Below are 17,583 nucleotides of genomic sequence, written 5' to 3'. Positions count from 1 at the left end.
TGATAGGCTAGCCTACATATAATTTGACTTGGCCTCAGAGTTCTGTGGGAGAGAGCCAGTGTTAACTTTCTGTTAAATTTACAATAAAGGAAAATGACCTACACTATGAAGTTTTTCTTCGGTGGTTCATAGAATAACTGAACTTCATTCCATTACAATATTTCTGGGATTTCCTACAGCCTCCAAGTATCATGAATAATTGTACCACACTAATGTGGAAATGAAGTTCAGGTCACTGAACTCACTTTTTTTTTCTTTTTTTTTTGCGGTACGCGGGCCTCTCACTGTTGTGGCCTCTCCCGTTGCGGAGCACAGGCTCCAGGACACGCAGGCTCAGCGGCCATGGCTCACGGGCCCAGCCGCTCCATGGCATGTGGGATCTTCCTGGACCGGGGCACGAACCCGCGTCCCCTGCATCGGCAGGCAGACTCTCAACCACTGCGCCACCAGGGAAGCCCTGAACTCACTTTTGACTTGAACTTGAGACCAGCACTTTAGATCTAACTTATCAGGTGGAAATGAATTGATCTTATTGACATAAATAAGATGCTACCTGTTTGTGTTTTTATTATATAATTTAGCCTCTGAAATATGCAAGGACATGAAAGGTTATTTAAAATGATGCCTTAAATATAATATGTAAATATACAGCCTAAGTGGTGTTAAATATTACTGTACAGGGGGCCAAGAACAGCCACTTTATTATCAGATTAAGTTTATTTATTATTATTTTTTAAAAAGCCTTTATTTATTTTCAAATTTTATTTATTTATTTATTTTTGGCTGCGTTCGGTCTTTGTTGCTGCACACGGGCTTTCTCTAGTTGGGGTGAGCAGGTGCTACTCTTTGTTGTGGTGAGCGGGGCTTCTCATTGCGGTGGCTTCTCTAGTTGCAGAGCAGGGCTCCAGGCATGTGGGCTTCAGTAGTTGTGGTGCGTGGGCTCAGCAGTTGTGGTTTGCGGGCTCTAGAGCGCAGGCTCAGTAGTTGTGGCGCATGGGCTTAGTTGTTCCGCGGCATGTGGGATCTTCCTAGACCAGGGCTTGAACCCGTGTCCCCTGATTGGCAGGCAGATTCTTAACCACTGCGCCACCAGGGAAGCGCCAAGCCTTTATTTATTTGCTTATTTATTTTTGGCCTCACAGTGCAGCTTGCCCGGGCCCTTTGGCAGTAGAAGCACGGAGTCCTAACCACTGGACAACCAGGGAATTCCCATTATCAGATTAAGTTTAGATCAGGTCAGACACAGCCTCTCTCTGCCTTTCTAAATGATGAATGGAAGCAAGATGTATTTTCATCTCATTGGAATGAACTATTAAAGTTTATGTTTAATAGGTAGTGATCTCTCATTACAGGTCTGAATGAACTAGTATTCTTTTTTTTTTTTTTTTGCTTTGTAATCAGTATATTAAGGAGACATTCATACATTTCAAGAATTGCTTAATTCTGATATCCAGATTTAAGCTTATGAGAATATGACTTTAAACATACAATTAAAGCTATTCATAATTTGCTATACTACCAACATTAAATTACAGTTTCTTTGGAGCATAAGTTAAATGGTTTAAAGTAAGCCTGTAATATACCTGCAAAACACCTTCCTAACTCATACATGCAAATTACTTCTTCATGTAAAGGTCTCATCACTCCAGCCTCTAAGTTACCCTGCTCCAGAAGTCACTACTCTTAAGTAAGGCTTACTGTGGTCCAAAGAGAAGGAAAAAAAAAAGTAACCAGGACCAATAACTAGATATATTAAAGAAAGATGGCCCAGCAGAAGGGAATGCAGTTCTACAAATGCAAGCCCTCAAGAAGCAGCATGTTATATGATAAACCCCTTCTTTAGAAAAGGTATCATTCCTATCACTGATACCACAGGCTAAATTAAATTATATAGCATGCCATCTTCAAGTAACAGTTGAGGCAATAGAATAAATGCAGAGGCATCGCAATGAATCCCATTTAATACCACTATACAGACCAACACTTCTCTACAAATTCTTTGACTGCCAGTTAAATACAGTTTTAACTTCCTAGCTGAACAATTAAGGGTCATACACTGAAGTCAATACATATACCTGGCATTTCAGTCTAAGCTATTCCATGTACATAGCTGAAATCAGTTACAAAGTATGGCCTAACAAATGCTAGGGGAAATTTTTTAAAGTAGTTTTTACAAGTATTAAACTTATCTTGCACACTGAAGTCATCATACATACAGGGCAAAGTCAGCTCTTTTATATTTGAGTTTATTCTTCATTTAACTTTTAAAACACTACTATAGTTGAGTATTAAAACAAACAATAGCAAGTAGTGAGCATATTATGATTATAGTCCTTCACTCAATCACTACTGCAAATAAAATGCCAGCAGTGAGTGTTATTCACTGGCCCCATTAGGAGGTCTGACACTGAACACCACCCCGAGGATGATGTTCATCATCCTCATATGCTTCTCCATTGTAATGGCGCTGTCTTTCCTGATTTGGATCAAAGTCCACTAGTTCTACCTGGTCCATTTCATCAGTCTCTTCCACTTCCTTCCTCTCAGGTTGGAGTTTTTCCAGCAAAGAGAGTTCATCATGGGGGAGAAAGCCATTCTCAGGAAAGTTTTCCTTAAATTCATTGATTATGCGACCCTTTTAATATGGTCTACGATAAACTGGCATGCCTTCATTTAGCACACACTTGATATCTCCACGCTTGACAATCTGACCTGGATGAGAAGTGATGACTGTGGTGCTCTTGTCAAGAGTAGATATCGGCTTTTGGAAGTCACACAATGTCTCAGCCAGCTGTATGTCCATACACATGAAAAGGTCTTCTCCTCGTCAAGTAAAAACAGCATGGTCCTTCTGATCTAAAATGATGATAATATCTCCTGGCTCCAGTCCTGGTTCTTGGTGTCTCCTTCACCATGGAATGTTATCTTCTGGCCATCTTTCATGCCTTTGTCAATATGAACTTCTAGAATTTTCTTCTCTCAAACTATCTTCCTTCCATTGCAGCTTTTACATCTATCTTTAGGACTGATCTGCCCCCCATGGCCCTGGCACTCCATGCAGACAGACTGAATTTGCTGAACCATTACAGGTCCTATTTGATGAATTATTATTTACATTCCAGTACCTCGGCAATTGGGACAGCACTTTACTGCTCCTTTCTTAGCATCTCGGGCTTCACATTTGTCACAAATCACATTCTTTTGCGGAGCTAGTTTTCTTTTTGCACCATTATGTAAATCTTCTAAGGTTACTGTGAGTTGATGCACAACATTTTTACCTCTCCTTTCTCTTTGCATCCTACCTCTTCCTCCAAAAAACATATCAAAGATGTCCATGGGGGAGCCCAAACCACCACCTGCTCCACCTTGTTTAACTGCCTGCTCTCCTCCTTTGTCATATAATTCCCTTTGCATCAGAGAGCACTTCAAAAGCTTGAGAAATCTGTTTAAACTTCTCTCCTACATTTGGATTCTTATCAGGGTGGTACTTCAAGGCCAGTTGCCTGTAAGCCTTTTTCATTTCTTCTTGGGTAGCATTGGGTTTGACCCCCAGAACATCATAAGTGGTTTCTTTCACCGTTTTGTACAGCCGGTGAGATGAGTGGGCGGATGCCGGTGTTGGGGAGCGGGAAGGAGCGCGTTGCGGTGCGCAGCTCGGGCAGCCGCCACTCCTCTGCCTTTTTAAGGAGCGTACTATGTTACTCTGCTTGTGTATGGATGATGTTTTCTCAAGTCAGATATAACAACTGCATGATTAAAATATGGAATATATATTTTAAAACAAAGACTTGCTTCTCTTTTACTTGCATCTCTTTATATGGTTGGGGTCCCCCCCTCCATTTCCTTTCCTTTTTCTTCTCTTATTTTTTCCCTATTTATTTCTCTCTTTTTCTCTCTCTCTCTCTCTCTTTCTGTGTTTCCCTCTCTCTTAGTTCTAGTAATCCAGCTTGTAAGACCTGAGAATTCAGCTTCATCTTGAGCAGCCTTACATGCTGACCACCGCAACTGGGAATCTTTATTTTAAAAAGTCAACCATGATATAAGATCTGAAACCGTAATAAAGTTTGAGAATCATGGTATTTGCTCTCTATTATGTGTATGTTTAGCTGTGTGGATAATGGTTCTTTGGTCTGAAGAACAGTTCCAAGTTTGACATTTTTAAAGGGTTTAAATTCAAGGATAAGAACTCATCAGTTCTGGTTCTTCCCAGATTCCAGATTTTCTTGATGTTCTGATACGCTTTCACTATTAATTCTAATTAGATTCTAATATCTAATCTTATATTAACACAGTGAATGTACAAAGCAAACAGGGACACTAAAGACATGCTTTAAAATGGTTGTTAAGTCTTGCATATTTTTACTTAAATGTGATTAATCCTTGGGCCCTGCCTACAGATAGTAATTTATTCTACTGTTTGAACTGCATCTTAAATTTGGTGAATGCTTTCTCACATTTCGTGCTTCTTTACCCCAAGTTTAGATCTGTTTAATATCATTTTATAAAATAGATCTCTCATCTCGGGTCATTTGGTCATTTCAACTGTCTTTTATTTTTTAGTGCTTTCATTGGGCTAGCAGGGATCATTAATACCCAAGAAAATTGGTCTCATGTAATTGACTATAAAAATTACTGTAACATTTTATAAGTAGGAGAATTATGAGTTATAAAATGTTACAATCAAAGAGGCATTAGCACCAATCAAAGCTACTTTTACTTTAAAAAGATCGAGTTTGATTATTTGGTTATAAGAACACTTGGAGATAGTGGTCTAAGAATGTAGACCCTTAAATGGGAGAAAGGAGACTGGATCCATTGCTGACTCTCTCAAGGACCACAGGCATTTACTTATTGTCAACTTGGCTTGCACTAATTGCAGACTAGGAGAGGTGGTGCCTTACCTTATCTTTGTCATGCAGTTACAGTGATAATAGAGAATACAGAGCAGCAGTCAGCTCTCTTTGTAATAATTTTTAGAGAAAATTAGCTCATATCCATTCCTAGTCAAGTCTTTCTTGTAGAAAATTTTTTTTGTAGTGTCTTCAATATTAAAGAGCATAGGTTTGGAGTCAAGAAAGCTGGGTTGAAACTTCTCAGTTATAATGGGCAAAACACTTAATCTAAGCCTTATTTTCCTTTTTTATTAATGTGTCAAATAAGATCATGTATGTAAAGTACTTAGACACACAGTAGGCACTTAATAAATATGGCATTTTGGGATGTTTTTGTTTTGAGATCTATGTGATTTTATCAGGCAATTAGTCTTCAGTTGGGGTAGCTTGGGTATTGATAGCTTAATACCAGCTGTCTTTCTGCCTCTCCATCTTCTTATTAAATGATTGCAACTACATTTTTTTCATGAGTAGTTTTAAACAAACTGATTTGGGAAAGCATGAGCCACTACTTTTAGAGGGAAAAAATTTTTTTTAACCTGAAGGTCTTCCTTATGTTTTTCAGGCTTCAGTGTTAAGAAATGCAGGGTTTTTGTTTGTTTTGTTTTTTGTACTATACTGCAATAATTGCTTTAATGTCAGTGAGAAACCAAACCTTACATCTGCTTAAATGGGCAATTCAGACCATAGAAATTAGTGAGACTTAAATGGATATCTTTATTTTGTTGATGGAAATTGTATTTTGGGTTCTTAGTCTTTCTACAGTCTCTTGAAGTAACTTCACTATGCATGTGGTGATTGTGTTTCTAAGTTACTAGATTGAGCTATACTCTGAGCTCAGTGTATTTTCTCATCTCGTGTGCTGATACTTCTTGGTATGAACAAGTCAGTTTACTGGTATGCTGTACTTTCCTTTTGACAATTCTAGACGCCTGCCACGTGTGCAGAGTGTAGTGGAGCCAAGTTTGAGGTTTGGATTTAGAGCCCTCCCCAAATCCCCATGGTGTGCCCTTTGACCTGGGGGATAGTTCTTACTGGCCCTGGAGAAATCCAGTTGAGAATTCCTAGGATTGTTGTGCTCTCAGTGAGTGCTTTATTCTTGTCCTCTGCCAGATGTTTTCTTTACTGAGCAAAAAAACTCCATCAAAATAATGGTAAGGGAACTGGTATGTGAGGAAATAAAAAGAAAGGAAGAAAAAGAAATATTCAAATATATTCAGGAGGGCCAGAGATGTGGACCTAAGGATGTTCTAGAAAAAGAGGAATCTATTTTCTCACATCCTACTAGATCTCCCTGCTAAAAACTTTTAGCAGGTAACCCTAGAGTAGCTTTAAAATTAAAAATATTTACATACAATATATCTTTTTTTTGGTGTCCATAAGTTTTTAAACATGCATAGATTCATGTAAACACCACCACAAACAGAACAACTCCATCACTTCCCGCTACCCCTTTGTAGTCAAACCATCTCTCTATTCCTAAACCCTTGGCCATTGATCATGAAGTTTATCAAAAGTATAGGTTGGGAAGCACATTGAACAGATAAGGAGGACTACCAGAAACTTCAGTTAATTAATTATTGCTAATTATTATCTCACTGATTGAGAATGTGACATTTCTCTTATCCCCTCTTGTTTAGGATCTTAACAGAGAAATGAAGCCCAAACTAAAAACGCAGAAAAATTAAATTTTTGCAATTGAATAGTGACAGATGACCACCTAAGTTGTTGCTTTTTTAGGTCTATGTGATTCTAAGCTTTAGAGGCTTTATGACCTTTGAACCTGACTGTACTGGGATGAATTCTTTCTGTCTTCTTTAGGAGGTGAATGGATAAATGACTGCACCAAGATGGCTAGGGAATAAAACTCTGGACTGGGAAGTATGGGAAGTGGTTAGATCATTAGAGGTGAATTTTTCACTCATAGACTCTTTTCTTCTTTGTTCTTTGTGAGAGGCTATTGAACAAAGCTGTGGCAAGAGTTTATACTGTGAGCCGGAAGTTTTCAACTGACTACATTTTATTTGTTTTGAAAGCTTGCAAAAAAGTTGTTTTGTTGACAAGTTCAGGCTACTTTACCTTCCTGACATAATTTTCTAATTGCACGTGTACAGCAAATGTAGAACAGCTTCCAATTATTACTTTGTGTGTGCATGCAGAGGAGAAAATGCTCTGCAGATTGGGGCAGTTGTCTGGGGGGAAAGAAAAGGCCTTGTCATGTTGTAGTGCCTACTTGCACGTGTGTGTTTGCTTAAACTCAGAAGTCAGCCAACCATTGAGGCCTCTAGTGTGGTTAGCTATTAAAACAGAACAGCGATAATGGATCTTTATATAAATGTTTAAGTATTTGGAAATTTTTGAAATTGAGAAAATTCTGTTTTACAAATCAGGGTGGGCTGTCAGGGGAGATGATTACACCCTATACCAGTTGAGATGTTAATGAGATTGGGAAGGAAGTAGGGAATTTAAGAGCCCTTATTTTTAAAGTCTTGCAATGCCAGTGCTTAAGATGTGTTCTGTGGCACACCACCGTAAATCACAGAGGACTCACTTGTAGAATACTAGGCAATAAAAGGGATCTGGGACACTTGTTTGGAGGAGGGGAACCTATAGCTAGGATAGAGTTCAGGAAGTGGAACTAAGATGATAATCATTTACTGGCATTTTTTCGAGGGCATATGTCTGAATTGGCTTCATCTTTTTGTTCCCATAGAACCTAGCACACTGCTTTGTACAAACTAGGCATTCAGCAAATTTTTGTTATATTATACATACATATACTTTTTTTTCCTTTGGCAGGGCACTTATGCATTTAAGTATAGAGAATTTCCATGGATATTGTAAGAGTTTTAATATTTTCCTGGTCTTCTTAGGCTCTTAATTTGCTGATGAAACCTATAACTGTTATGTTCAATTTTGATATCTCGAGATGCAAATTATCTTTGAAGTACCAGGTGAAATATTTTCACTTAGGTATAATTTTATCTTGATTCTTCTCCAGTGAAACTTTCTCACTTCTGTATACCAGTGCTTTTTTTTTCCTGGTAAAATATTCATAACATAAAATTTACCTTCTTAAATCATTTTAAAATATACAGTTTTGTGGCATTAATCAGTACATTCACACTGTTGTGCAACCATCACCACCATCCATCTTCAGGACTTTTTCATCTTCTAAAACTGAAACCCTGTAACCAGTGAATTAAAAGCTTATGATTTGTGCTCCAGTACTGATTGAACAAATAAAATCTTTCATATATGTGTTGAGAAACTTGCGATCTCTTTCCAGGGAAGAAGAAAAGGCAAAAAGCAAAACTGGAATTCACACAATAGCTTTTTAATTTAGTAAGAAATAGATTGTAGTTCTTGAATTTTATAGATAGGTTTTTCTCTTCTTTAGTTTCCTTAAGAAATTTGTTCAGAAGCAACAACTGGAGTAGCCCTTATTCTCTGAAAGTATTTCTAGTCTCTGTGTGTGTGTGTGTGTGTGTGTATTTTTGTAGTCTTTGTAACTAACAAGACAAATAGAAAGCTATATTTTTACCTTAGGTTTTGTTTTTAGTGTAATTACTTGCTGGCTTGCACCGTGGTGGTCTTAATCTTCTTTTGAGGGTTGTGCCCTTGAGTATGGTGATTTTATATTGGTGTCAAAGAATTTAAGGATAAGGAGTATCTTTTTTTCGGTACTATAATCTTATTTTTTGACTTAGGCTGAAGTCTGTTATTAATTTGTACCCTTCCCTTACTTCCCATATAAGAAAACAAGCAAATGTCAAAAAATAGTACGGCCTACTTTCCAACAGAATGACTTCAGCTCTCCTCAGTTTGTTAAACATATGAATCTCTTAGCTGCCCTGATGAAGAGGCTGTGGTCTATCTGGGCATGTGTTATGTTTGTCTTTCTTGGTAAGTCTTTAAAGCAGAGTTGGCCTTTTAACAGTGGAGAGGAGAGATATCTATAGCAGTAGTTCCTAAACATTTTAGGGACATAAACCTTCTGAGAATCCAATGAAAGTCATGAACCCTCTCCTCAGAAAAATTATTGTGTGGACACAAATTCTTCATAAAATGTCAGAGGATTTGAGTACTCTGTGAAATATATCCTTGTGGGAGCCATCTGGACTATTAAGATCCAGTATGAGTATTAGATTCAGTAGTGTATTCTGAGATGCTCCTTTTCTAGTTTCATCATGGTTTGTGAAGAATACATAGTGGAAAAGCTTGAATAAAATTATAACAGTCTCACGGTTCAATCTTACATCATTAGTGAAAATGGATGCTATTTTTACTAACACACTGACAGGTAGATTCAAGATGTTGGTAAACTTTTCTGACTTGCCCAGTTTAGATAGTAGATAGGTGTCTGAGAATACGTTGACCTATATTGTATACTGTGAAAGTTGGATAAGGTTGTATTTCCAAACTTTGGTTTGCCTATGATTTCTCGTGTGCTTTTGTTACTTATTTTTCTTCTTACTTCTGTTGTATAGGTAATACAGAAGAAATTGAGAAGGGCAAAATAACAATGAAAATAAATTTTGACTTGAAATACCTAGTGATAGCATAATATGAGTAAACTTAAAATGGCATATTCAGTATGACTTACAATTAAAATTGGCCATATTGGGCTTCCCTGGTGGTGCAGTGGTTGAGAGTCTGCCTGCTAATGCAGGGGACACGGGTTCGAGCCCTGGTCTGGGGGGATCCTACATGCCACGGAGCAACTAGGCCCATGAGCCACAACTATTGAGCCTGCGCGTCTGGAGCCTGTGCTCCACAACGGGAGAGGCCGTGATGGTGGGAGGCCCGTGCACTGTGATGAAGAGTGGCCCCCGCTTGCCACAGCTAGGGAAAGCCCTCGCACGGAGGTGAAGACCCAACACAGCAAAAATAAATAAATTAATTAATAAACTCCTACCCCCGACATCTTCTTTAAAATTGGTCATATTCAGTAGACATAAAAAGGCATTTTATAATACTTCGGTGAAGATTCACCTTTTTCTTCATAGAGAAAATACTCCTTTTTTCTGTAGCTTAACCGATGTCATAGAGAAACAGGACTTTTAAGCAGAAACTTGCTTGGCCTTCAGCACTCTTACTGCTTAATTATATGTTTCCACCATTCTTTATTGCTTCAATTCCAGTTTCAGAGGAAGAGGCTATTCCTCCTGTTTAAGACTGTTTCTTCCACTTGTGCTCAGTCTTATTTCTTTGTTCTGTCAAATGTTCCATCTTTCTCTTCCTTCCTTTTTTCTTCAACCTTTCCCTTTCACTGACTCCTTCCACTTTACACTTGACATGCTCAGGTCTCCCTTTCATAGGCTATACCACTGTAATCCCTCTCCCTGTCACCAAACCATCCAATTCTTTTCTTCCATATTTCCTGTCTTATTGAAAGATATCACTGTTCATCCAAGATAGAAATCTGCGATGCTAAGGAATTTGATAGTTGGGTGGTAATCTAAGTGTAGTAAGTAGCATAGTAAGTAAAATATTGTGGGATGGAGAGGAGGATACATAATATTGTAAAGTAAAAATCCATGTATTAGTAAAAGCAGAATATTAGAACTAGGGGGATTCTTACTTCCTGGGATAGTTTAGAGCTTGTAATGTCTGGAAATAGAGGTGGACTAAATAGCTTGATGAGGCTCTTTTTTCAACTTTTACTACATGTACTAGTGCATGACAGCTCACTAAAACTTTTCCAAAAAATTTGACACCCTTATCTTCAAAAGAAATTGAACATTTACACCCAATAGCTGTATATTTGTATTTATAAATTATATATGTATATTAATTTCAGTAGTAATACACATGGTTCTAAACTTTTTTGATTATGGACTGCCTTCAGTAAAACATTTTTGTGTATATATACCTTATATATGTATATGTTATTTATTTATAAGTGGTATACATATGTACTACTCTTATTAGTTACTGTCTCTGGGCAGGATGTATATTTAGGGAGAGAGTCATTGTTAATAATGCATTTAAATCCCCCTTTCAAATAGTCTTTTTTTTTTTTTGCGATACGTGGGCCTCTCACTGTTGTGGCCTCTCCCGTTGCGGAGCACAGACTCCAGATGTGCAGGCTCAGTGGCCATGGCTCATGGGCTTAGCTGCTCTGCGGCATGTGGGATCTTCCTGGACCGGGACACGAACCCGTGTCCCCTGCATCGGCAGGCGGACTCTCAACCACTGCACCACCAGGGAAGCCCTCAAATAGTCATTTTTATAATTTCAAATTTGGGGTGTTATTTTCTGTCAGATCTGCTTTGATCATCCTTATACTTGCCACATGATATACTTGACGGGGGCTCTTACCAGGTTTATCAGTTATCTATTGCTCTTAACAAACTACCTCAAAACTTAATGGCTTAAAGATAATATTGATGTATTTTTTCTTTTTAAAAAATATTTATTGAGTGGCATCATGGTAGAGCTGAGGCTTAAAAAAGAGGTTTGTTCATGTTAATTCTTGGCTTTTTTTTGGCTTGTAGGATCTTAGTTCCCCAACCAGGGATTGAACTCGCGCCCTTGGCAGTGAAGGTTTGGAGTCCTAACCACTGGACCACCAGGGAATTCCCTGATGTATTTTTTCCTATAATTCCATGCATTTGTCTGCTGTCCTCACCTGGAAGTCACTCATGTGGTTAGCTGACAGTTGGGGCCAGCTGTTGTCTTGGTTCTGTACCTGAACTCTCACCCCGTAGTAGGCTAAACTGAGCTTCCTCATAGCATGATGGTCTTCCTCATAGCATTCCTCATAGCATGGGCTCAGACAGAGAAAGAGTGCTGAAGCTGCTGGGCCTCTTAGGACCCAGAGTCCAGAATTTGGCAATGTCCATCACCTTCTGTTAGCCAAAAGCAAGTAACAAAGCCAGTCCAGATTGAAGAGCATGGAGAAATGGTCTTTACCTCTTCATAGAAGCAGCGGAGTTACATTGCTAAGGGGCATGCACACAGGAGGCTTGATTCATTGGGGACCAATATTATAATGGTCTTACCACACCAGGATGAAGACAGGTGTTAACCCTATTTATTAGTATTATTTCAAACCACAGTGTATATCTAGGGAAACGTTGAAACCATTTGCCCATTTTCTACAAGTTTAACTAAAACTAGATAATATAATCTAATTTTATTTAACTGAGCACATGTAGTCTGCAACACATCACAATAAACTGAAAGAAAATCAACAAATGAGGGTATTACTATCAACCACTCTGCACTGTTTTTCCTCAGTATATATATCGTGAATTCCGTATGTGGTACTTGACTCTTTGTCAGAGAGTGAGGGTGTCAGTGTCATTTCTTAAATCAAATATTAGTAACGTAGTTTCTTTGTTTGTTTTTTTAAGATGAAAACAAGTATAAGTACTAATGTATTGTTTTTGTATAACCTTCCAGGTAGACACCACCCCACTCTGGAGACCATCAGTCTAACTGATGTGCAACAGTTATGTGCCACAAATCTGTGCCTGTTAGTGTCCACTCTGATAGAAATCAGTGATTCAGCATGGCGGTCTTGCCACTGTACTAGACTAAGCCTTAGAGTCCTTCTCAGTGGACTAAGCCAGCAGTGATCTAGGCCATCTTTCACAAATGGATCATAGATGGCACATGAGATAAAATGTGGTTGTTATTCTGGTTATAAGAGATTAATTGTACTTATGGAAGAGGTAGAATGTTCATATATTTTGTAGTTGGCATTTGGGGAAGATCTTATCAACAGTATGTGTGTGTTTTTGGGGTTTGTATGAGGAAGTTGGGGAGATAATGGCCTTCCATCTCTGCTTTAGTAATTGTCTTTTTTGTTTAATCATCAATGGTAACTTTCCTTTGGTTTCCATATTCAAAGAAACTTTAATAATATTTTAATATATTGAATATTTTAAACTTACATTTAGATAGGAGATGAAAACAAGTGTTTATTTCCAATATATGAGGTTTGTTTTAATCCTTTGTTTCTACAAAACTCAGTTCACAGTGAAGTTTCCTGATGTATGAGAGTTTGCTGATGTGAGTTCTTTAGCTTTTGATATATGATTGTCCTATTGTACTGCTGGAGTTTTGTGCTTTTACTAAAGAGTTTACTGCTTGAAAAGGCTTGTTAAAATTCTGGTGTACTCACAACTACTTCTCTTATAGTGTGCTTTTCTGTGTCCTGGTGACTATGGAGAATGCTTCTTCCATGCAGCCAACAGGATTAACAAATAGCCAAGCTGAACCTAAAGCATTCAACCTTCTTTCCTGCTTTGACCCCATAACCTCTCTTCTGGTTGGCAGTGTGCTGGTGTTGACAGTTCTCCTGGTTCAGCCAAAGGTGAAAGATAATTGCTTGTGGAGTAGCGGCTGGGATGGTATGTGTTTTTGCAGCAAGCACCCCCACCCCCGTCCCCAGGCAAAGCTTTGGATCTGGTGCACATTTCAAAGCATGTGTTAAACTTTATGTGATACTGATTAAAATAGAGGGCTCCAGGGTGAATTGGCAGAGCCCCACAACTGCATCTGCCAAATGACATACAGAGAAATGTCTTGCTACAAATGGAAGGGCTGAATTCTATCTCAGCAATATGTAAGCCTGCAGAAGGAAAGGTGACTCTGGGCATGAATACATAACACAGCCTCTGGAGCATCCAGGATTCTTTAGTAACTCCTTTGTTCCTCTGGCATTTTAACAGGAACGAAAGCCTTTTTATTTTCCTTCTCCTTTAAACAACAACAGCAAAATCCACATGGAAATAATAGTTCATATTACCATGTCCTTCAGTTCGCCATTCCCATTGAACATTTATTAAAAACCTAACTTGGACTAAAGACAGAAGTGGAAGAACTATCTACCTTCTGAAGCTAGATTTATGGGTCTTTGGGACGAGATCTATGAATGTCATTGTTGAAGGAAGCAAACTTTTACAAAGCAGGTAAGTTTGTGTCCAGAGGTTTTTAGATTCAAGGTCTCCTCAGGATTTCTTTCTAAAAAGAAGTATGTATTTTTATCTTATGTGAAGATCAACACTTTCCCAGAGGGAACATAAACAACATTAGTATCTCAGGTCACATTTCCTTAGACATCTTGCCCTACTTTTATGAGTTAGGATAGAGAGACCATCAGTTCTTTAAAGAGATTTAGACATTTTATTAGGAAAAGGTAAGGAATTTAGAGGAGTAAGAAGGGTAAGTGGCACACATGCAGGAATAAAAAAGGAAGAAGGAGAAAGAATTGAAGAAATCGGTAGAAAGAGGAGGGTGAATAAAGAGATCAGTCAGGCTTCTAATTCATGGGTGAATCAGAGGGAACAAATATTAGGGATTACAAAAGGTGGAGTGGGTATGAAATACCAACAAAAAGTAGCCACAATTATATCGATTTATAGATTTAAATAACCCCACTAGACATTGATGTATTTCATCACATTCATTCCCTGCTCTAGAGAATGAAGAATTGTTTGATCCTTTGCAGTATCCTTTTGTTTCTCAGAATGGCCCCAAAGATGGCTTTGGGGACTTACTATAGGACTTTGTTATCACCCAGGTTATATTTGAGGTGGTGAAGCATAAGTTGAACAACTTCACAGGCAAAGAAAAGCACTGTGTAGAGTTGGGAAAACAAATACATCTTATTGTTCAGAACTTGCTTTTATAAACTCTATATAAAAAAACAACCACAAAAAAAGCAAACACTATACATATGGATATATTTCAGTTTTCCAGGTGAGACCATCAGATCTGTTTTGCTTTTACGTGTTTTCTGTCATGTATCCTATTTCTTTGTTAAATTTTGTCCTCCCCTCCTCATGCTTCTCCTCCTTTGTACTCTTTTGAAACAAGGGTGGAGAATATGCAGGGAACAGAAAGAGAAAATGCTGGCTGTTTGCCTACTATTTTGGAGCTTTTGTTGAATTTCATACAGTTTCTTTGTTTTCCTCTGGTATTAAAGCTCAGTGTTTCAGTCATGAAGATACTTATTTCTAAAGAGTATTTTCCACAAAACTTTTGTTTAAGAGTGGTTTGGGGGTAGGAGATTGATAGTCTGTTTTTCTCTTTGCTAGAGTTTTGGTAGGGTCAAGTAGGATTTGCCCTGAGGATATTAGTATTAACTTCATGTAAAAGAAGTGTGAAACCTAAGATTCCACTTAACTTCCTCTCCTGGGCTTTTGTAGCATATTTTGCACAGGGAGAAAAATGCAACTGGAATGTAGTTAGCCACCAATCTTAGTGAATGCCACTTCTTTCCAAGGATCATCTTAGAGTTTCACGTGGGTCAGTTACTAAATGGAAGCTTCATGTTATGTAAAGTAATCTTTTTTTTTGCGGTACGCGGGCCTCTCACTGCTGTGGCCTCTCCTGTCGCGGAGCACAGGCTCCGGACGCGCAGGCCCAGCGGCCACGGCTCACGGGCCCAGCCGCTCCGCGGCACGCGGGATCCTCCCGGACCGGGGCACGAACCCACGTCCCCTGCATCGGCAGGCGGACTCTCAACCACTGCGCCACCAGGGAAGCCCTAAAGTAATCTTAATTGATAAAGAATTCTATGAAAACAGAAGAGGAAGATTCTACACACTTCTTTGTGTAGTCAAAATTGTAAAACAGAAGGAAGAATAATAGAAAAGGAATTTGGAACTTGTTAGTAATCACATAGTATTCTCCTTATATAACACATTTCACTGTTTTATGTGTCAAAGATTATCCTTATTTAGAAATATCTCAGAATTTGAATAGTTTTTAAAAAGTCAAGATTAATATCAAGAGTGCTTACCCAGTTCCCACAATTGTATAATGTCAAGATTAATAGCTTTACACTTCATTTATTACTTCAGTCAATAAATACCTATTGAGTGTGTATTAAAAACAAGTCAGTTTAGTTTGTCAGATGGTGATATTTGCTATGCTGAGAAATCAAGCAGGGAAGGGGGAAGGTTTAGCTGTTTATTTTGAGATTGGATAAGGTGTTCTGTCCTTTAGTGTTCTATAGCTACTTAAAAATTAATTTTTGTATTTTCAAGATTCATTGCCTCTTCACATCAGCCAAAACTCATTATCTTGTTAGAGTTTAGGCTATCTTTGGGGGGCAGCACTTAATGCTTCTGCTTCTTCAGTAGCCCAGATTCTGACTATAAGCAACTACTTTTAAGTAAATCGGCATAAAATTTTGTATTTGTCCGTGTTTTTCATAGTACCTTTGGCTAGTGTAAAGCCAGATACAACAGCAAGTCACCAAATAATAATATCCAATTTTTAAAAAAGAAGTACTTGAAACTTTAAAGAAGTTTTTATGCATTATAAATTTATATATTAGGTGAAAAGTGGATTTGGATGTATTTCCTCTTTTTGTTGTAGTTTTTAGATAGGTTGGTAGACACGTTTATGTTGTACTATTTTATTTCAGGGCTGGAAAGCTTCAAACCAATCAGTCTTTTGGTTGATGCTTGCAGTTTTTACTTTTTTACTCTGTAACAGGGTTTTTGAGATGGATTTGTTGAACCCCTTGAAGTGCCTTCAATATTTTGTCCTTGTGTGTGTATGTACATTATCTTGGTTCCTAACTTTCATGTACTCTCAAAGCAGTCTATGTATCAGTCCAGGTTTAGTCAGAGGAGTAGAACCACTAGGAGAGTACTTATTACCCAGTTCCCACAATTGCATAAATCCGTCCCTAAGCAGAGCTGTTATCTTTGTGTCTGATGCTGGAGTTTGAAATCCAAAGGGAAGGTAGTCAGGAGGGGAAAGAAGATATAAAATAGGGGAGAGCAAAGACAAGCTGGAACTCACAGGTACGAGCTGGAACCCAGGAGAATGGACTGAAACCCATTAATTCTTGCTGCTTTTTTATTTTTTTTTTTTGCGGTACGCGGGCCTCTCACTGCTGTGGCCTCTCCCGTTGCGGAGCACAGGCTCCGGACGCACAGGCTCAGCGGCCATGGCTCACGGGCCTAGCTGCTCCGCGGCTTGTGGGATCCTCCCAGACCGGGGCACGAACCCATGTCCCCTGCACCGGCAGGCGGACTCTCAACCACTGTGCCACCAGGGAAGCCCCCTTCTTGCTGCTTTTGATTTTGATGATCTGCATATACTGCAGGAGAAATGGTGCCCTTCATCTTGGAGCTAAACACACCTGGCCTAGGAGGAGCCGAAGGCAGGTCCGGGGGAAAGTGGAGTAACTGGCAGGTTTGGCTGCTGTCCTGTGCCAACAAGCTTAACTAGCAGATAAGTGTAACATGTGGGAGCTACAAAATGGCTGCTGCTCCCTTTCCACTCCCTACATCTTGCACAGGAATATCTCTTGTGCCTCACCTTAACTAGAAACACATAGGGAGGGCAACTGGGGGACATGTAGTTTGGCCTAGCCAAGTTGACTCATTACAACTATGTGACTGTTTCCAGGACAATTAAAAACCATTACTCTATAGCAGGGGTTGGAACTACAGCATATGGGTGGACCACCTGTTTTTTTAAGTAGAGCTTAATTGGAACACAGCCTTGCTAATTTGTTTACATGTTGCCTACTTTTGTGTTGCCAAGGCAAAGTTGAATAGTTGCAGTAGCCACTGTATGGCCTGCAAAGCCTAAACTATTTACTATCTGGCTCTTTAGGAGCAAGTTTACTGACCCTCATTCTGTGGGAACTAAGGGATTCTTTGGATCCCAGAGGACTCATATCTAGAAACGCTTCTCAGAAGCTCTAGAACAT

The 17,583-nt window shown here is 38.8% G+C and overlaps 1 protein-coding gene and 1 pseudogene across 3 annotated transcripts in view; one reads left to right on the top strand and one right to left on the bottom strand.

The window, feature by feature from the left end:
- Positions 1 to 17,583, top strand: part of EXOC6B (exocyst complex component 6B) — a 730,495-nt gene that overhangs the window by 119,737 nt on the left and 593,175 nt on the right. The gene's annotated exons all lie outside the window — the stretch shown is intronic.
- LOC309815911 (dnaJ homolog subfamily A member 1-like) lies at positions 566 to 11,628 on the bottom strand (annotated as a pseudogene). The gene is made up of 2 exons: positions 11,527 to 11,628; positions 566 to 3,727 (listed from the first exon to the last, which is right to left on the bottom strand). The product of its transcript is annotated as a dnaJ homolog subfamily A member 1-like (transcript).

Source organism: Mesoplodon mirus (assembly GCF_964341445.2).
Source record: "Mesoplodon mirus genome assembly, chromosome: 14".
NCBI classification, from domain to species: domain Eukaryota; kingdom Metazoa; phylum Chordata; class Mammalia; order Artiodactyla; family Ziphiidae; genus Mesoplodon; species Mesoplodon mirus.
The sequence above is the reverse complement of the archived record's forward strand: the minus strand, read 5'-3'. Positions and strand labels throughout refer to the sequence as shown.